Below are 15,176 nucleotides of genomic sequence, written 5' to 3' on the forward strand. Positions count from 1 at the left end.
AAGCGTGCCATTTATATACAGTTTTAGACTGAAGAACCAAAAATATTATAACCATCTGCTTAGTAGTGTGTTGCTCAACCTTTGGAACTCAATATAGCGGTCATTCTGAGACCATGAGTTCATTGTTATGCTTCCCAAAACACTGAGGCGCGGTTGAAGCCTTGTGACAAAGACAGTTGCCTTGCTGGAAGATACCAACGTCATCGGGGAAGACACAAGTGGTCCGCATTACTGTACACGTAGTGCACAACAGTCACGGCGCCTTGAATTGCTACCCCAGATACCATGGAACACCATGTGAATGTCCCCCATTGCACAATACTAAAAATGAGTCAAATGGCTCTGAGCACTATGGAACTTAACATCTGAGATCATCAGTCCCCTAGACTTAGAAGTAAATGGCTCTGAGCACTATGCGACTTAACTTCTGAGGTCATCAGTCATCTAGAACTTAGAACTACTTAAACCTAACCAACCTAAGGACATCACACACATCCATGCCCGAGACATGATTCGAACCTGCGACCGTAGCAGCAGCACGGTTCCGGACGGCCGGCTTGCACAATATTCCCCGCACAGATCAGCGTCCGAGGGGCAGTGAATGTTCCGAGCATCCGTTCGCCTGGTCAGAGGGTATCCAAACACGACCGTCCACTTCTTCAAGCAAGAAGCGTGATTCATCCAACCAGGTTACGGCTTTTCATTGGTCGGCAGTCGAAGCTTGAAGGTCCCGTTTACACTGCAGTCGCGATTGATAACGTCGTCGGGTGAGCATGGGAAAATGTAGGAGTCGTCTGCTTCGGAGCCTCATGTCCAAAAAAGTGCGCTAAACGGTGTGTTCTGGAACACTCCCTCTGAAACCTGCACCAGCTTTGTACTCTCTCGTGAGATCTGCCACAAATCGCCACTTGTCCTGTTTCACAGAGCGGGCGAACCCCCATGGTCCAGGTCCTTTGATGAGGCGTGGACGTCCAACATCTCGTCGCCTTCTTGTAGCTTCACCATCCTTCACTACTCTGCACAGTAGCACGCAAACAGTCGACCAATTTCGCCGATTCCGACATGTTCGTTCCCTGTCGCCGGACCACAACAAACAGTTCCTTGTCGATTTCGCTTATTTCCCCTTTTGTGCCACGTACCGTCGTTAGAATGAGTGCCCTATCCGTCTCTGCTTCGCGTATTTCGCATATATGCTTTCCTTACCGCGTCACGTGCCCGCAGTGGCACTTGCCAGATTTCATTCTCGCCATGGGAAGTGGTTATCGTGTTTTGGCTCGTCAGAATTGTTTGGGTATGTCCACTGATAATGCTAGACACAAGCCAGACGGCTTCACTAATGGCGCGAATAACTGCTTGAAAATGAGATTGCGATTTCGAAACTCATGGCAAAGAACGAAGAAATAAACAGATAAAATAGAAACAAAGTATGGCTGCGGAACGTGTATTTCCAAAACTAATATTGTACTTCATTAACCACGGACCCGCCAGCAAAATTCTCCTTCAAAAGTAACAGAGATAATTATGACTTTAGAAGTGCTTATTCGTCGATTAGTAACATCTCCCGCGTTACAAAATATGTTCCAACTGAAAGACTAATCGCGCTTGTGCATAAACGCAGTAAAAGTAAACACAGTAGAAGAAGACACAGAAAAAAGTAAACACCACTAACTGCGAATAACGCCGACAAGGACTAATTAAACAGACTTAAATTACCTCAGGTACCTCACTTACGCACGCTCTGAGAACGAATGGCACGGTGGTGTTTAGACGTCGGTAGCGATGATGCTTTCGAACTCAGGAGCGCGTGCAGCCACATTCTGCAGCCTCGGAGCCAAGTGATGGCAACAGGCGTCTCCCGACGGTCTGCTTTCAACTCATAAAAGAATCGAGTGCTCGCTAGCTCACGGCCCATAAAACAGCTTCTCACTTAACACACAGCTTCTTTATCTGTGCTCTACGGCCCACTTAACGTGTGACATGGTCGTGCGAACGATTTTTCTGAACGAAGTTGGAAATTTCACGATGTTCATGTCATCTAAACACTTGATAAACATCGAATCCTGCTCCTATACCTGCGAGTAAGTACATAACAGAATTTTAAAATTCTCTTGTTTAAAACTCTATTTTTCCTCATTACTCATTCTTAACTATTTAATCCCGTCTTAAACTATTTCTTGGAGTGAAGCATTCGAAGACTCTTCACGTTTTCCTGCCTACAGCCGGATCTATTACCTCTCTTGCCGACAGTCTCCTCTCCTCCTATGAGCTTTAAATTTTGTTTCCTCGTGTCTTTCTCAATCGTCATTATCCGCTCTTACCTTCCGCTTTTACCTTCTTCATTAACTCGGCAAGTGATCTTCCGAAGTTCGCTGTGGGTGTCCATACCTGTTCAGTTATTCTTGGACAGTCTACAGGCTTCGCGCCTCTTTTTTTCCGAATGGCTAAGTTTCGAATCGTATACTTCCACGTCTTGTTTTCGATTTTCCGGACGAATCCCACCTTCTTTAAAACGATCAATAGTTATTTACATGGTAATGAAAAGCGTGAAGAATGAAAAGGAATTTTCTCTTTTTCTTCTGCTTTTGTCCCGTTCCTAAATGGGGTCGCCATGGTTATTATCGATTTTGGTATTATTAATGTCAGACAGCGGCCAGTTGTCCTTCCTCTCGCCAGGAAAGGAATTCGTCTGATTAATAAAGAGGGAAAACTTTTAACAACAAATGCAGAAATGACGAGAAAATGGATAGAATACTTCTACGAATGATCGATTCAACAAGCAAAACGCAAAGCAATGAAAATCATATTTCAGATACCACTAGAAAAGCGAGAACATTATAAAAACGCCGGTCCTTCATTTAAGAGATACATACCTCTACTTAAGTAGCAAGCTCTCAATGTTGGGGACCGTCTGCTCGAATAGTTCCTGTTCCTAATTAGCACACGCGGCGGTCTAAAAAAGTCACACATAAGATACAAATCAATTTCAAGAAACCACTACTAAAACACACACCAATTCTCTACCTTCGTAATGTACGGAACAGTGATAGGTCAGGTTGTGGCTTCCGGCCACCCAGCGAAAGGCAGAAGTGTGTGAAAGTACAGAGCTTAGACACAATGAGTGCATATTATATCGGAAAACATTCGGAAGGGAAATTTAGTGAAGTTTGTATTTAGGTATTTTATTAGATGCACTCATGAATACCATAAGGTTTCTCTATTTACCACATAGAGGCAATACACCGTAAGTTAAGTGGTGACGTAGTAGCAATAACGGCTGACTGCTGAGTCGGGCCGGCCGGTGTGGCCGTGCGGTTCTAGGCGCTTCAGTCTGGAACCGCGTGACCGCTACGGTCGCAGGTTCGAATCCTGCCTCGGGCATGGATGTATTTGATGTCCTTAGGTTAGTTAGGTTTAAGTAGTTCTAAGTTCTAGGGGACTGATGACCACAGATGTTAAGTCCCATAGTGCTCAGAGCCATTTGAACCATTTTTGCTGAGTCGGCAATGATACGAACACCTACACTGATGAGCCAAAACATTATGACCACGTGTTTAAGAGCTTTTTTGTCAGTCATTGGAACGAAATTCATCAGTGATTCTGAGTATCAGGAATCCGACAGGTGGTGGTAGGTTTCTTGTGGTATGTGGCATCAGATGTCTGTGCACAGGTCATGTAATGGCCGTAAATAAAAGGCCTCTGATACGCATAAGAGGTGATGGCGCTCGATAGCGATCCAGATGGTTTCCACAGATTTACATTGGGCGAATTTGGTCGCCGTGACATCAATGCTCCTCAAACCACTGCAGCACGATTCTGGCTCCGAGACACGGACAGTTATACAGCTGAAATATGCCATCCCTGTCAGGAAAGACATCAAGCATGAAGGGATGCACGTGGTTCGCAGCTGTCAACGTGTCTTCGATTACTACTACAGGTCCCACACAAGCGCAGGAGAATGTCTCCCATAGCGCAATACCGCTTCCACCAGCCTGCGTCCATGGCGAGCTGCACGTTTCGAACCGCCGCTCACCTCGACGACGGCGTTTGTGGAGACGACCATCGACATAGTGTAGCAAAAATGTGATTACCAGAAGGATCGACACGTTTCCATTGACCTGCGGTCGAATCCCGATGCTCCCGTGGCCACTGCAATCGTAATCGACGATGTCGTTGGGTCAGCATGTTAACACGTAGGGGTGTTCTGCTGTGGAGCTCAGTGTTCAACACTGTACGATGAATGGTGTACTCGGAAATACTTGTGTGTGCACCAGCATTTCTCTTTCGGGAGAGATGTCACAGATCGTCATGTACTCCACTTTACCGAGCAGAAAACCGCACGTACTGCGAAGACTCGTGACGTCCAACTATTTAGCAGCTAGTGATAGTTTCACTGTCCTTCTACCTCTCTCAGTAGATGTTCCCGACAGCACATGAACGTTCGACCAGCTTCGTCATTTTCGAAATACCCGTTCACAGGCTCAGCGTAATAATAATATACCAGATGCTAAAGTCGCTTATCTCAGTAGATTTCCCCATTTTCAGCCCATATCTTCACTATGGTGATGCCCCGTTTGAGTCTGTTCCGCTTGTATGCTCTTGTTACCGCGTCACGTGCCAGCAACACCATCAGGCGGCATCCAACGTTGTGGTGGGCAGTGGTCATAATTTTTTGGCTTATCAGTGTACTTCTCTTGACAAGACGTGAACGAGAAGAAATTACTCTTAATCAGTCTTTATCCCCAACACTTTATCACTGATCTACAACACACAGTCAAAATCTGACTTGACTACTTTACCTAATGGGGTGCATGCCTCCAACTAGATCTCCTACATTTTCCTCACGGTTTCTCTGGTAATTTCCTGGTGCCATCTTCTAAGTTGCTAACGGTATTTGTCAGGTAGGATGCAAAGGCACTGGCAGTTTCAAAAATGGCGAAAAATTAAGCAGTGGACATGTATGTCCTGAACATGTGCTGCACATATCACAGTACAACATACACTGTCTGTCCAAAAAGTTTCGAGACTGAGATTATTCCTGTCGTACAAGCGACGTCAGTGGAGTAAATACCCTTGAATTGAGAACTGTAAGCCCGCATCTCGTGGTCGTGCGGTAGCGTTCTCGCTTTCCACGCCCGGGTTCCCGGGTTCGATTCCCGGCGGGGTCAGGGATTTTCTCTGCCTCGTGATGGCTGGGTGTTGTGTGCTGTCCTTAGGTTAGTTAGGTTTAAGTAGTTCTAAGTTCTGGGGGACTTATGACCACAGCAGTTGAGTCCCATAGTGCTCAGAGCCATTTGAGAACTGTAAACAATAGAAATGCATTCGACCAGTCAGCTACGAGCAGGCTGTGTTAAGTAGTACGCGCGCGACCACGGTGAGTAAACGTTCTCAGGTCACAAATCGCTGTGGTGCATCATCTCTAAATCAAGTGTTCGAAAAATTCCCCAGAACGTTTTCAAGAAGAGAAAAATGAAATGATGATACGACATTATTGGGCTGGAAACACCATTGGGCATTGTCCGGCCACCTCATGCAAGTCTTTTTAATGACGCCACTTCAGCGACTTGCGAGTCGATGATGATGAAACGATGATGAGGACAACAGAACAACTTGGGCCGGAAATAGAACATGCCCCTCCGCCCAGACGGCAGTCAGAGAAAAGAAAAAGTATATGCAAACTTTGTGCTGCACATCTTGACTCTCGAACAAAAACTCCGGTACGAGGCCGCCAACCGCGACTGAATAAAATGTAAAACGCCGACATTTCTTTTCTGGACAAAATCATAAGGGGCGCCTTAACTGCGTGCTATCAGTACGAACGATAAAGTGCAAAAATTCACATGAAAGATCTACGCTTTTGCTTCGAGGACATAACTGACGTTCAAAGCAGTATGCACATACAAGAAAAGAGACGCACTGTTGTATAGCTTCACCGCTACTACTGCTACTACTCCAAACAGGCCGCGGAAGGCCCAACGGTCCCGGCCGACCGCAGTGTCATCCTCAGCTGATGGGTGTCACTGGAGGAGGAGGAGGAGATTAGTGTTTAACGTCCCGTCGACAACGAGGTCATTAGAGACGGAGCGCAAGCTCGGGTGAGGAAAGGATGGGGAAGGAAATCGGCCGTGCCCTTTCAAAGGAACCATCCCGGCATTTGCCGGAAGCTATTTAGGGAAATCACGGAAAACCTAAATCAGGATGGCCGGAGACGGGATTGAACCGTCGTCCTCCCGAATGCGAGTCTAGTGTGCTAACCACTGCGCCACCTCGCTCGGTGGGTGTCACTGGACGCGGATATGGAGGGCCGTGTGGTCAGCACGCCGCTGTCCCGGTCGTTGTTAGTTTACGTGACCGGAGTCGCTGCTTCTCAATCAAGAAGCTGTTCCATTGTCCTCAAAAGGACTGAGTGCGTGTCAACAGCGCCCGGCAGACCCGAACGGTCACCCATCCGAGCTCTAGCCAAGCCCAACAGCGCTTAACTTCGGTCACCATCGCGGAAAGGCCATTGGTCACTGTGCAAGTACATTATTGATTACAAATTACTGGAAAACAGTAGTATCTACCGTAAAACATCTAGAAGTAACTATCGAGAGCGACCTTACGTGGAATCACCACATCAAGCGAATAGTAGGGAAATCAAATTCGAGACTGAGTATTACAGGAAGTATCTTAAGGAAATGTACCTCATTCACGAAATACGTAAGTGGCTTACAAGGCACTTTTTCAACCGATTCTTGTATATTGATCATCAATCTTGAACCCCTACCTGGTAGGACGGATAGGAGAGGAAGAGAAGATCCAATGAAGAGAAGAACGGTGCGTTTTGTTTCGGGATCGTTTAGTCAGCGCGAGAGCGATACAGCGATGCTCAATCAACTATAGTGGCAAGACAAGCGTTGTACATGACGGAGAGGCTTGCTATTCATATTTCAGGAGTGTACTTCCCGGAGAGAGTCGAACAGCTTATTACTTCCTCCCTTGCACATCTCGTGAAATGACCACAGTGAGCAAATTCCATAAGTTACAGCTAATGTAGAGGCTCACTGACCGTCATTCTTCCTACGCGCATTCGCGAGCAGAACAGTGAAACGGGATTATGATGATGGTGGAGGGATGGAGAGGGTTTTAAGGGCGCACGGCGGCAAGGTCTTCAGCGCCCGCTCAGTAACGGATTGAGACGGGTGTCAAGAAAAGACTCAGAACAGTTAGTGGTACCAGAATTACCCTCCACCAGACACCATGAGATGGCTTGCGGAGTACTGCTGTAGATGTGACTGGCGAGCTTAACAACATCCCAAAGGTGGATTTTTATGACAGTTTCACGTGGTTGTATGAATATTCTATTCACTGTATAGGTCTGATGGGAAACACTGCTTCAAATCTAAAGTATTACAGGCATAATCTTAAGGTTTCTAGTTTTATTATTAATCCAGTCACGAAACTTTTTAGAACGACCGAGTAAGTCCGTACTCAGCAGTCGAACTTCAGAGTCCGATGAGAGCTGTTTGGTGATAGTTTTGATGTAAGAAACCATTCGTCTACAGTGGTTCATCACAGAGCAATTGGTTCTGTGTCTACTTCCTAATACCTTTGAGACATAACAGGCGATTAAAAAGATTCCGTTCAAAGGCTGTCCGGTCCAGAATCTGTATCCACATTGAAGCAATCATCTCACCGACGCTCCAGGCTGAAGATGCCAGTTTGGTAAAACACTGTGTCGTGTTGCGTGAAGAAGTCCGGAACTGCTTGCTGCACAGCCTCGTCCGACAGCAGTCGTCGATACTTCAAAGTCGTTTTTAAGGGTCTAAGGAGTGATAACCGCTTGGGTAGAGATCAGGGCTACAGGGCGGGTGCTCGAGTGTCTGCCACTTCAGTATTCTGCTTTACGACATTTCCAATATGGGGGCGTTTCGATTCCTTAATCGAATCGCGACTAGGAGGCAACTTGGCACACCATGTGACAACGGTGGTTTCCGATAACTTGCTGTCCTATACACACTCTTCATTCTGCGATGGATGTCAAGCGGTGTTTGTCCTTCGGCAGCCAAGAAGATATTAACAGCACGTTTGTCCTATATGGAAGCGTTTGTTAATAACTTCGCCATAGTTCACGTTACCGTACTTACTGCACGCACGTCCAAAGACCGAAAGCCACGCTAACGCCGTGCCTACATGTCGGTGCTTATATACCCGCTATACTGCATACATGCTGAAGAAACGACATCAGTCGGAAACCTTTTGATCGCCCCTCTGAGAAACCGGTGTAACTGCGCCCCTACACAGTGTCAAAATGGTTTGCGAAAACACTCCACTCCACGATACTCATACCTCTGCTCTCACTAATAAAATACTGAATGGGCGCTATTAGCAGATTTTTGCCGCGATCTTACTAATCATATTACAAAGCCATGGTGGTGCTATTGTACTCAGTCCGATGTTTGGTTTAATGTAGCTTTCCATGCTAGTCTATCCTGTGCAAGTCTCTTCGTCTTTCCACAACTACCGCAACCTGTATACACTTGACTCTGCTGACTATAGTCAAGGCTTGGTCTCCCACTACAGTTTCAGCCCCCCAAAAATTTCGTTCTGCCAGATTCGATTCAGCTCATCTTCACTGATTATACAATTTACTCTTCTGTCCTTCAGCATTCTTCTGTAGCACGACGTCCGTCTGAATTGCTATAGACACCACAGAATATTTGCGAGGACATTCAACACAAAACAAAAGTTGACAGTCGAGGAATACTGATGTATCCATCCATATTCTTTAGATAGAAACATCAAATATATTTATTACAAGGGAGGTGTAGGTAACACTGGAAGTGCCGATATGAATATCAGTCAAGATGACACAGTCAACTAACCATTATTTAGATATTTTTACTGCTAAAAATAATATACACTCTTCTCTATTTACGGTAAGTTTAACATTTCTTCAGTTACGGTATATGCTGCCACACGTAAACAATAAGCTGACACTATCGACATAGTAGAGGCATTCGATGGCCGTCGAAGACTTGATGGTTAATTACTTCTGTTACACTCATTTGGTGGAGTAATTAGCATAAATATCATAAAATACACTCACAACACAAGGCTGAACTTATTTTATAGATCAAACGCTCAAGTTAGTCTCTAATTAGAGGGTTGCCTCCGGCCATATTTCTTTAATTACATCAGTTACCGTACAGTCAAAAGGCTAACCTACCCTCGGTAATTATTTAAATATTTGCCTGCAGAGAATGTCACCACACGACTTTTTTTTAGTCCTCTGTCTTCTGACTGATTTGATGCCGCCCGACACAACTTCCTCTTCTCTGTCATCCTCTTCATCTCAGAGCAGCACTTGCAACCTACGTCCTCAATTATTTGCTGGATGCATTCCAATCTCTGTCTTCCTCTACAGTTTTTACCCTGTACAGTTCCCCCTAGTACCACGGAATTTATTCTCTGCAGTCTTAACAGATGTCCTATCATCCTGTCTCTTCTCCTGATCTGTGTTTTCCACATATTCCTTTCCTCTCCGATTCTGCGCAGAACCTCCTCACCCCTTACGTTATGAGTCCACCTAATTTTCAACATTCGTCTGCAGCACCACATCTCAAATACTTCGATTATCTTCTGTTCTGGTTTCCCCTCAGTCCATGTACAACGCTGTGCTCCAAATGTACCTTCTCAGAAACTTCTTCCTCAAATTAAGGCCTATGTTTGATACTATTAGACTTCTCTTGGACAGGAATGCCGTTTTTGCCTGTGCTAGTCTGCTTTTGGTGTCCATCTTGCTCCGTCCGTCATTGACTATTGTGCTCCCTAGGTAGTAGAATTCCTTAGCTTCATCTACTTCGTAATCATCAATCCTGATTCTAAGTTTTTCGCTGTTGTCATTACTGCCACTTCTCGTTACTTTCGTCTTTCTTCTATTTACTCTCTATCCAAATTCTGTAATGATTAGATTGTCCATTCCGTTCAGCAGATCATGTAATTCTTCTTCACTTTCACTGAGGATAGCAATCGAATCGTATCACTGTTATCCTTCCACCTTCAATTTTAATTCCATTCCTGAACCTTTCTTGTATTTCCCTCACTGCTTCTGCGATGTACAGATTAAACAGTATGGGCGAAAGACTACATCCCTGTCTTACAACCTTTCTAATACGAGCACTTCGTTCTTGGTTTTCCACTCTTATTATTCCCTCTTGGCTCTTGTACGTGTTGTATATTAACCACCTCTCCCTACAGCTTACCCCAGTTTTACTCAGAATTTTGAACATCTTGCACTATTTCACATTGTCAAAGGCTTTTTCCAGGTCGGATCCTATTAACATGTCCTCTCTTTTCTTTAGTCTTGCTTCGATTATCAACCGCAACGTCAGAACTGCCTCTCTGATGCCTTCACCGTTCCTAAAGCCAAACTGATCGTCATCTAACACATCCTCAATTTTCTTTTCCATTCTTCTGTGTATTATTCTTGTCAGAAACTTGGATGCGTGAGGTGTTAAGCTGATTGTGCGAAAATTCTTGCACTTGTCAGCTCTTGCTTCAGAATTGTGTGGATGATATTTTTGCGAAAGTAAAGATGATATATCGCCAGACTCATACACCCTACACACCATCGTGAATAGTCATTTTGTTGCCACTTCCCTCAATGATGTTAGAAATTCTGATGGATGTTACCTGTCCCTTCTGCCTTATTTGTTCTCAAGTTTCCAAAGCTCATTTAAATTCTGATTCTGAGACTAATACTGGCTCCCTTATCTCTTCTAAATCAATTCCTGTTTCTTCTTCTATCACATCAGACAAATCTTCCCCCTCATAGAGGTCTTCAGTATACTCTTTCCACCTATCCGCTCTCTCCTCTGCATTTAATAGTGGAATTCCCGTTCCACTCTTAATGTCATCACCCTTGCTTTTAATTTCACCGAAGGTTGTTTTGACTTTCCTGCATGTTAAATCAGTGCATCCGAAAACCGTTCTTTTTTTCAATTTCTTCACATTTTTCAGGCAGCCATTTCGTTTTAGCTTCCCTGTACTTTCTATTTATTTCATTATTCAGCGATTTGTCTTTCTGTATTCCTAAATTTCCCTGAACATTTTTGTACTTCCTTCTTTCATAGATCAGATTAAGTATTTCTTCTGTTACCTACGGTTTCTTCGCAATTACCTTCTTTTTCCCAATGTTTTTCTTTCCAACTTCTGTGAGTGCCCTTTCTAGAGATGTCCATTCCTCTTCAACTGTACTCCTGCTGAACTACTCCTTATGGCAGTCTCTATAGCCTTAGAGAACTTCAAGTGTATCTCTTCATTCCCTAGTACTTCCATGTTCACTTCTTTGCATACTGATACTTCGTGACTAGTCTCTTAACTTCAGCCTACCAGTCATCACTACTAAGTTGTGATCTAAACAACTCTATTACTGAACTGTTCACAGTAACACACTCCTTCCTGTTCATAACGAATCCTACTCCCGTTGTAACATATTCTGCTGCTTTTGGTATTACCCTGTAATCATCCAGCCAGAAATTCTTGTCTTCTTACTGTTACTGCGCTGGCGTCGCTAGTACGTCGGGAATTAAACCAGTCTCGGATCTTTTTTAACGGACGAAGAATATATCGCTGTCAGGCAGATAACGTTTAGTTACTTGGCAATACCTTTTTTTACTCGCATTTCAGCAGCTCTTGACATTGAATAGTAACAAGAGAAAAGTCATCACGAATTGAAGATACAACGCTACTTGAACTTTTAGAACCCTCAGCCGTGCGACATTTTCATTTTCAAGAAGATTAACAGCGAAATAAATTTGAGATTGAACGAGAAATTGCTGTGGATACTACTTGCTGCAGTCATTACGTGTTATGGCTGTTTTCGAAGTAAGCTGAACTGATATGCCTGCCTGCTTGTCTGTCTATCTGTGTGGCGAGTGTGATGCGACTTGGTTTGTGCAGACCATTCTTATTTGCGGGGGGTAGGGGGTGGAGGGTGGGGGGGAGCGGATGGTAGGGAAATCGGAGGGGGGGGGGGGGAGTGTAGCAGCTTTCAACACCAGGTTCCACGTTACCTGCCTTGCCCTCCCCCCTCCCAGTCCCCCACCACCGCCTATTACGCCCTTGAGTAACACCGGGATAGTCTATTAATGATCACGTCACTGATTGTTGCCGTATGACTGTACTCTAGCCACACAAAATTCATTTAACAAATACTACCAGAACTGAGACGTATTTATGTAATTTGAGATGTACCTTTTCTTGTTAACAAGTGTTCTGAAATATAGCAGATTAATTATCAACAAAGACTTCAACACCAAGCACATGCCATGAGCGGCGCTGCAGCTGAGCTTCGTGTGAATGTGTATGCTTGCGTGTGTGTGTGTGTGTGTGTGTGTGTGTGTGTGTGTGTATGCGCGTACGTGCGTGCGTGCGTTCGCTGGCGGCTTGCTGCCTGCCTCTCTCTGTCTGTTTCTGTTCCAGCGTGTCTTTGTGTGACTCTAAAACTGTGTCTTTCTGTTCGCGCGCCGCCTGTGCGCTGTTTCCGACGTAAGTGCAGTTTCGCTATTGGTCTTTACGTTCCGCCTCGACTAACCCAAGCAGTTGCTAATAACAGCTCCCAGTTTAAACGATTGTTGTTGTTGTTGTTGTTGTTGTTGCTGCTGCTACTGTTGCCGATATTGATCCAGCTGTTTTTTGTTGATTGCTGTTAACCGCTAACACTGCCTTTGCTGCTGCTGTTGCTTGATAATGTCCTACTAATTGATCTAACTAGTGAATCGAGTAAGCTACAATTCATAGCAACTACTCTGCAGCTTAACAAAAGTACACCGAATGAAATCCTATTAGTTATTATTAAATTTATTCAATAGCTACTTGAAATTAGTAAATCCTGTTTCATTCAGACCACAACAATGCCACTAGTAATACAAAATCATATTTTCGGTATGAAATTGCGCTTTTATTGTTCGCTTAATTTTTGCAAAAGGCCTTGGTGTGGCCTTCATGCACTAGGACCGTCAGGCACTGCTGCACAAAGAATAAAGAAACAGACTAAACAAGGCAAAAATTCTGTGGAGAAATCTACATAAGAAAGGAAAACGATACCACAAAGGACTTTTGGTAAACTCTTATAATTCGAATCTTCTGCTCTGTCGCGGAGTGTACGTTGTAATGAAATTTCTTGACAGATTATAGCTGTGTCTCATAGCGGTTATCACTCGAAGGCGGTTGCCTCTCATGTAATGATAATGAAGTAGACAAACTGATGCATGAAGTCAGTGACAAACTGTCAGTAGACAAACTGATGCATGAAGTCAGTGAGCCCAGATAGGTCCACACATAAAGAACACGGCGCGCTATAGACTAGAATTTGTTTTCGAATCCAGGAGCTGAACAACGTTTCAATATTTCAGGTAGAGTCATTAAACCACTGTGCTATAGTTTCACAATAATATGGCCAAAGTACAAGTAGATGGCCAGGATTTCCCGAAGCTACCACAGGCGGAAACGCGAGGTTCTGAACCTCACGTGGTCGCATCAGAGGGGCATCTTAAATAATTCTGAGTGTTTCTTGCTATGCTGTTTCGTTCCACATCCAAGTTGTTACATGACAATTCGAAGAGAACCCTAGGAAAAGGTTTATGTAGATGCTACTTCGTCAGGTAACAGAATTTCTTGAGAACCGTAACCGTTACGTAATACGGAACGTTTACAGTTGACGGCAACTATCAGCTGCAATAACTGTCGTCTGGTTTTGAAGTTTTAGCAGCAGCCGTGTTCACGCACTAAATTATGGGAATTCAGGTCCACCTATTACGACCACTATATCCACAAATGTAATTCTGTAGTGCGAAAATATTTCATGGAGTTATTTAGCAATTAATTATACTTACTTACATAGTATCTGTCGTCATTTGCATCAACATTCACACACACACACACACACACACACACACACACACACACACACAAGGAAGACGCCACACATGGAAACAAGTGATCGTCAACAGAGACTAAACACAATGCAGCAACATAGACATTGTGTTTTAGTTTTAGTTTTAGTTATGTCATGTTCCGTAGATCATTTTCCCGATTATTTTATCGATATGATGTGGAACAGGTGGGATTAAAAGATATATATGCACACATGAATAGTGTTTATATTAATATTACTGAAATTTTTAGTTCTACAAATGGAACTACATTTAGAGGTACAACCATTTTTTTACCATTTCTGAAACAGAAATTCGTCCATGGAGTAGAAGGAGTTGTCCAAAATAAATGATTTTAAGCTAGATTTGAAACTTGATCTGCTACCTGCCAGATACTTTACGTTGTTGGGCAAATGATCAAAGATTTTTGTTGCTGAATAATGTAGTCCTTTTTGAGCAACTGACAGCTTCAATAGCGGATAGGAAAGGTCATTTTTTCCTCTGAAGTTCTGTAAAGTGCAAAAGCTTAACTTGCGAATGGAATGCCTCAAAAACATCTATCGTGTTTTTGTGGGCATTTCCACAATAGAAAAACATGCAGATGAGGAACGAAACTTGGGAAGTAGCTGTTAGTATTGGAAAAATACAGTCCTAAAATACTTTCGCGAAACGATATTATATTTATAGGTACAATGATTTGTTAACTCACAGTAACATGATTTTGTTGCGAATGGCAAGCCACCTGTACACAGTAATATAAAAAGGGTTATACAGAACAGAACAATATAGAAAATAAGGCATAAACTGTTTAAAGGGCCAGTAGGTTGAGTAAATAGTTCAGGAGTGTGTTGAACCTCACAACAGTTTTCAGACTTTTGTCTTTAGTTAGCCCTGCAATACAAGTTTGACATATGTTCTTCACTGATTTTTAAATGATAGTTTAGTGTTCGTGGCCGAGGGGGGCGACACGCTACAAACTGAAGTGGCCAGGTAGCAAAGAGCAGTTGTATCCTCATTAAGCCTAATGAACAGAATACAATACCACAGTTTCTTGAGGCGTGTGTCGCACTGCTCCGTTCATGCTGAAACGTCAGTCATTGGCGATGGCACTGGAAAGTTCTTACACTGATGAGGTGCGGGATGCCGTGGTGGTAAGTGAGCGGCAGGGTGCTCGAGGATACGAACTGCACTCGTACTGCTCGGCATTGTGAACTCCTATTGATTGTGTGCTGGATTCAGCCGTCGTAACTGTGAACTCACTGC

At 43.9% G+C, this 15,176-nt stretch overlaps 1 protein-coding gene across 1 annotated transcript in view; it reads left to right on the plus strand.

The window, feature by feature from the left end:
• Positions 1–15,176, plus strand: part of LOC126183626 (sodium/calcium exchanger 1-like) — a 195,865-nt gene that overhangs the window by 20,061 nt on the left and 160,628 nt on the right. The window lies entirely within an intron of this gene.

The sequence above is a fragment of the Schistocerca cancellata genome, chromosome 1 (genome assembly GCF_023864275.1).
Source record: "Schistocerca cancellata isolate TAMUIC-IGC-003103 chromosome 1, iqSchCanc2.1, whole genome shotgun sequence".
Lineage (NCBI taxonomy): Eukaryota > Metazoa > Arthropoda > Insecta > Orthoptera > Acrididae > Schistocerca > Schistocerca cancellata.